Below are 7,021 nucleotides of genomic sequence, written 5' to 3' on the forward strand. Positions count from 1 at the left end.
TATCAAATGCTTTTTCTGCATCTATGGAGAAGTTCATGTGGTTCTTATGCTCTTTTATTCATGTGATGTGTCACATTGATTGATTTGTGGATATTGAACCATCCCTGTGCACACCTTGCACTTCTGGTCTGACACCGTGCCATTGGGCACCTCGTCCTTGTGACTGGGCTTTTTCTCCTACTGGTTCTCCTCCCCGGCCCTGTTCTGCTTGGACACCAGCTGCGGCTCCTTCAGCTTGTGCATGATGAAGAGGTGCTTGGACAGCGACGGGTGCGATGTGTAGCCGGCACTGATAGGAGGAGTCATCTGACTTGTGCTGAGGGTGAATACTTGTTCATGGTGAATAATTCTCTTTTTTTCTACCTTGTCTCTTTCTTCTTTCTTTCTTTCTTTCTTTTCTTTCTTTCTTTTCTTTCTTTCTTTCTTTCTTTCTTTTCTTTCTTTTTCCTTCCTTCCTTCCTTCCTTCCTTCCTTCCTTCCTTCCTTTAAGACAGGCAGGGAGGGGAAGAGAGGGAGGGAGGGAGAGACAGAGATAGAGAGAGAGAGAGAGAGAGAGAATCCCAAGCAGGCTCCTCACTGGCAGTGCAGAGCCTGATGGGGGCTCAAATCCATGAACCGTGAGATCATGACCTGAGCTGAAATCAAGAACTGGAAGCTTAACTGAATGATTCACTCAGGTACCCATGAATAGATCTTTTAATGTATTGTTGGATTCAATTTGTTGGAATCTTTTTGAGAATTTTTGCATCCATGTTAAATAGGGAAATTGGTCTGTAGTTCTCCTTTATGGTGGGGTCTTTGGTTTTGGAATCAAGGTAATGCTGGCCTCATAGAGTGAGTTTGGAAGTTTTGCTTCCATTTCTATTTTTTGGAAGAGTTTCAGAAGAATAGGTGTTAATTCTTAAATGTTTGGTAGAATTCCCCTGAAAAGCCATCTGGCCCTGGACTCTTGTTTTCTGGGAGACTTTTGGTTACTGAGTCACTTTCTTTTTTGGTTATGGGTCTGTTCAAATTTACTGTTTCTTCCTGTTTCAGTTTTTGTAGTGATATGTTTCTAGGAATTTTTTCATTTCTTTCAATTGCCCAATTTGTTGGCATATAATTTCTCATAAAATTCTCTTATTATTGTTTGTATTTCTGTGGTATTGGTTGTGATCTCTCCTCTTTCATTCTTGATTTTACTTATTTGGGTCCTTTACTGTTTTGTTTTGTTTTGTTTTTTCAGTCTGGCTAAGGGTTTATCAATTTTGTTAATTCTTTCAAAGAATTCAAAGAACCAGCTCCTGGTTTCGTTGATCTGGTGTTTTGTTTTTTTGTTTTTTATTTTTTGTTTTTTTTATAGTATTGATTTCTGCTCTAATCTTTATCATTCCCTTCTGCTGGTTTTGGGCTTTATTTGCTGTTCTTTTTCCAGATCCTTTAGGTGTAAGTTTAGGTTGCATATTTGGGACCTTTCTTCCTTCTTTAGGAAGGCCTGGATTGTTATATACTTCCCTCTTATGACTGCCTTTGCTGCATCTCAGAGGTTTTGGCTACCATGTTTTCATTTTCATTGGCTTCCATGTACTTTCTAATTTCCTCTTTAATTTCTTGGTTAACCCATTCATTCTTTCGTAGGATGTTCTTTAATCTCCTAGTATTCATGGTCTTTCCAAATTTTCTTGTGATTGATCTCAAATTTCATAGCATTGTGGTCTGAAATATGCATGGTATGTTATTGATCTTTTTGTACTTGATGAGAGCTGATTTGTGACCCAGTATGTGATCTATTCTGGAGAATGGTCCACTGTATTCTGCTGCTTTAAGATGAAATATTCTGAATACATCTGTTAAGTCCATCCAGTCCAGTGTGTCATTCAAAGCGATTGTTTTCTTGCTGATTTTCTGTTTAGATGATCTGTCCATTGGTGTAAGGGGGGTGGGTATTAAAGTCCCCTGCTATTATGGTATTACTATCAATGAGTTTCTTTATGTTTGTGATTAGTTGATTTATATATTTGGGTGCTTTTGAGTTGGGGGCATAAATATTTAAGTTGTTAGCTCCTCTTGGTGGTTAGACCCCTTAATTATGATATAGTGCCCTTCTTTATCTCTTAGTACATTCTTTGTTTTAAAGTCTAGTTTGTCTGATATAAGTATGTCTACTGAGGCTTTCTTTTGACATCCATTAGTATGATAGATGGTTTTCCATCCTCTTACTTGCAATCTGCAAGTGTCTTTAGATCTAAAATGAGTCCGTTGTAGGCAGAATATATATATGGGTCTTTTTTTTTTTAAATCCATTCTGTTACCCTATGTCTTTTGATTGGAGCATTTAGTCCATTGACTTTAGAGTGGTTATTGAAAGATATGAATTTAGTATCATTGTGTTGCCTGTAGAGTTAGTTGGTGTTTCTCATGATATTCTCTGGTTCTTTCTAGTCTTTGTTTCTTTTGGTCTTTTTTGTTTTGTTTTGCTTTTTCAACATTCAAAGAGTCCCCCTTAAAATTTCAGGGCTGGTTTAGTGGTCACAATCTCCTTTAGTTTTTGTTTGTCTGGGAAACTCTATCTCTCTAATGAATTTTTGGAAGTGTATACTGAGGGATGCCTGGGTGGCTCAGTCAATTAAGCATCCAACTCTTGATTCAGCTCAGGTCATGATTTCATGGTTCATGAGACTGAACCCCAAGAAAGACTCTGTGCTGACAGTGTGGAGCTTGTTTGGGATTCTCTCTCTTCCTCTCTCTCTGCCCCTCCCTTCCTCTCTCCCTCAAAATAATTAAACTTAAAAAAAATGGCATATACTGTAAAATGTTAGATCATATTCTGAGGTCATGTTTTATCATCTGAGAATGGTATACATCAAAACAATGGCAGTGGTTAACTCTGAGTGGTATGGGGAGATAAAAGAGACTAGAAGAGTAGGTATTAATCCAAAGAAACTTTAGTAATATCTTTGATATTTAAGAGGCTGGATATATTATTTAAAAGTATTAGAAACAAGAGCATGACTTCCTCCCATGCTTCTCTGAAAGAGTTAACCTTCCCAATAGGTCAAACTTCATACTTCTTTATTATTTATACTCAACCTTTCCCATTTTTTGAGGAATGTTTATAAAACCAGGTATATTTACTCATAAAAAGTTCACCTAATCAAATACATGAAATTTCAATACATCAAAATATGATAAAAGCCAAACAACAAATACCAGTGTCACTGTTAACTGAACCCTTAGCCTAGGATGCCATCTAATGACCTGACATCCAAGGCTGAGTGAAGATGCCAATCTCAATCAAGGAATTAAACACGAGTAATGTGTTGCTTCTCTCTTAATATTCTGTAGATTTAAAAATACATGTAAAATAAGTTCTAGCACTTTCCTTCCATACCTTTTCTAATGACCTTGTGCCTCACCCACCTTATAGAGTGTGAGCCCTTCTCTTTGAAGACTAAACTATATCAGACTAGCCTATATATACTCTACATGTCAATAACTCAATAACACAATGGGTGTAACTGCTTAAAAACAACTATGAGAATGCCAGAGAAGGCAAGGAGAACTATGAGAATGCAAAAAAGAAGAAAAGAAGAAATAAACAACAACTGCCCCCTACCACTCATCTGTCTATGTAATCTTTCCAGGATAAGGAATAGAAAAAAAAAACTTGATCAGGAAGCTAAGTGTCCTGATGACAGAACTGACTTCCATCTCAGAGTTATGTGTCTGAACAATGCAGATAACATCTCTAGATCTCATTTTATATATACTTGATGGATAAATGGATAGGTAGGTAGGCAAATGATAGATGACAGATGATAGATAGATAGATAGATAGATAGATAGATAATTTCAGTGTTTGGACTAGGTCCAAGGCCCATAGATATATTTCTTTTCTTTAATGTTTTTTAATGTTGGGAAATCAGCATGGAATAAATGCAATCTCACCCGTAGCCACAAGCTATACTCCTCATAGCATTGCATGATGACATCAAACATATCATCCAGAAAGCTTTTCAACATGGTTTTGTTGTTGTTGTTGCTGTTTTGTTTTGTTTTGTTTTTCTGTTTTCATGAGTTTGGTCATTCCTTGTTCTTTGGCCATTCCAATGACCCAGTGCACTAATTATCTGATCATTTGATAACAGAGAAGCATACACACTCCCTGTTGGGACACATGGAAATCCTTCCTTGTATAGCTTTGGCATCATATTATTGGCCATTTGGCTATTTGACTTTAATGCTATACCTATGCTCAAAGAATTTTTAAAGAAAGACTCTTTTGGTGGAAAGATCTTTGGCTTTAAGAAGTTCATATTTTTTCAATTTTTCTGTTATAGACTACCCTTTCATCTAGCATTCAAACTTCTTATCAGGTTGGAGATCAAGGTCAAGTTTTTTTTTTCTTTCTGAAGACGACAGGTTTTAGTTAATCAGTAGTTACAGACTATTATCACGCCACCCCAGGAACATACATTTTTAGACTTCCTATCATGTGAAAAAGTTCATATAGATGTTATTAAGCCATTTATGTACATAGAAGACCTATTCATTTTAGAAAGCCAGAGTTAAAAGTATCATGAAAGAAGGTATGTGTGAACTATAGATATACTGAAAGTGTAACAAAAGAATTTCCAAAATTTGAGTTGAAGTTGATGAAGTGTTCTATCTCAACAGAACCTACTAATTTTTCCCCAAGAGTTAAACAGCTTGTACATAAACTATTTTCCAGTAATGTCACCCAAAGAATGAAAATAAATTACTTTTTGATTATTAGAAACAATCGCAGTGCTATTGATATTAGACAATTCCCCTTCCATATAAATACTTAAATATCTTCTATTCCCCAACATTTATCTAAGTGATTAATGGATCACAAAGCACAAAAAAGTGAACTCTATATAAAAGAACTCTATATAAAATGCAGAAATATATCTTATAATTACTTGTAAAATAATGAGTAGCAGTATTTTTAAATATAGAGACTGATAAATTATTTTAGATTTATAGATTTAGATAAATACAAATATTTAAATAAATACAGCAAGGAAATCATTTAATACTTTATATTTGAATGAAGATAGAATATTCTACAACTTTGAAGATGGTTATAATGAAGTAATTAAGCTATTTGTATTGAAATAAAATAATTTCTCTTATATGTAAAATATATATTTTGCCTACAAATAAACGTTTTCTAGGGGCGTCTGGGTAGCTTAGTCTGTTGAATGTCTGACTCTTGATTTCAGCTCAGGTCAGGATCCCAGGGTTGTGGGATCAAGTCCCAGATAGGGATCTGCACTGAGCATGGAGCCTCCATGAGATCTCTCTCTCTCTCTCTCTCTCTCTCTCGCTGTCTCTCTCTCACTCTCTCTCTGTCCCTTTCCCCAACTCATGTGCTCTATCTCTCCAAAATAGAGAAGAAAAAAACTATTGACTTGAACATTGCCTCAAAAAACTCCAAGACCTATTCTTTGAGATGAAAAAAAAAAATCTCATATATTATCCTTTGATCTCAGTTCCACGATTTAATGAACACATGGAAGTGATACATGGAAATGAGTTGATCTTAGAGTGAGTGTCTCCAATTTTTGTCACCCCAATTGTCTGGGCAAATGATATCTGTTAGTTTTTATATATATTAAAGAGAGGCCATTCAATTCGGTGTTCTTTTCCTTAGGTCAGTGATACATTCATTCTAGTCCAAAGAACTCATTGTTTCCTTTGAGGGTGGCCTCTTCCATGTTATCACCCTTTGGCAGTGCTCGTACATTAACTCCCTTACATTCTTTCTTCAGTGGTAAAATTGAATTAAAATTGTCTTAATAAGTGTAAGATAAAACTTAAGGCCACTTCTCAAACCTTAAGCTGTTAGCAAGTATGAGGCTAATTTATTTGTATGTGATAATGCTATTAAATTCATAAATTTAATTTATTACAAAATCTGCAACTACAGGGAAATGTATAAAAACCTTTTATAGGTTCTATTCTAAAAGTTCTCTTTTTTCTATTCCTTTCTTTTATTTTGGACACTGAAGAAACATGATCAGTTTGGGAGTATCTTAACTTTCCCCTTGATGTCATGATGTAATGTCATCTTATTGTTGACTTTCCCCATAGACATTTTGCAACATACACTCATTGTGTTTTGACCAATAATAAATCAATCAACAATGCAGTAATAGAAACCAGTATTGTGCCTGCACACATGTAGCAAGGTGTGCTGAGGGTGCTGAGAACCAATTAAATAAAACTCACATGTAGTAATTTCACTTCTACAGTACAAACTGTTAATGCCTGCCAATCTTCAGAATTAGCTGATAGTTATTCAGCCTTATACGGAACATTTATTTAAAAAAATGCATATGTGGGGTGCATGGATGGTTCATTCCATTAAGCATCTGACTTTGGCTCAGGTCATGATCTCATGTGAGTTCAAGCCCTGTTTTGGGCTCTCTGCTGTCAGCACAGAGCCCACTTCAGATCCTCTGTCTGTCTGTCTCTCTGTCTCTCTCTCTGCACCTCCTGAACTTACGCTGTCTCTCAAAAATAAATTTAAAAACTGCATATGCTACATTAATTAGAATCCAATACATCAATATCTTTAATTATGCATTACAATTAAAACTAATTTAATTAAAATTAAAAAAAATTGTGTAGACACAATATATATTGCTGAAAAGAGAACCATACAAACAGAAGAGTTTGGAAATAGCACTTTTGAAGTCTGTTGAAAACAATTAGCAATATAGGACTAATCTTAGAAAAAAATGAGAGTTGGAGAGAAGAGTGTACCTAATATTTTTGTGAGCTTTATTATGAACCAGGCATTACTTTAAGTCCTTTACATTTATTATTTCATTTAAACTATGTACAAGTATTATCCTCACTTCACAGAGGGAGAAACTGGGATGTAGAAAGTTTAAGACTTTTCCTAAAGTTTATACAGTTAGTTGATGACAGCAGAAGGAAATGAACCCAGCCATCTTACTTGGAAGCTTAGGGTACTGCAACCGCACCATGGCAAAGACATTACCTCAGA

Source organism: Prionailurus viverrinus, chromosome B1 (genome assembly GCF_022837055.1).
Source record: "Prionailurus viverrinus isolate Anna chromosome B1, UM_Priviv_1.0, whole genome shotgun sequence".
In the NCBI taxonomy this organism is placed as follows: domain Eukaryota; kingdom Metazoa; phylum Chordata; class Mammalia; order Carnivora; family Felidae; genus Prionailurus; species Prionailurus viverrinus.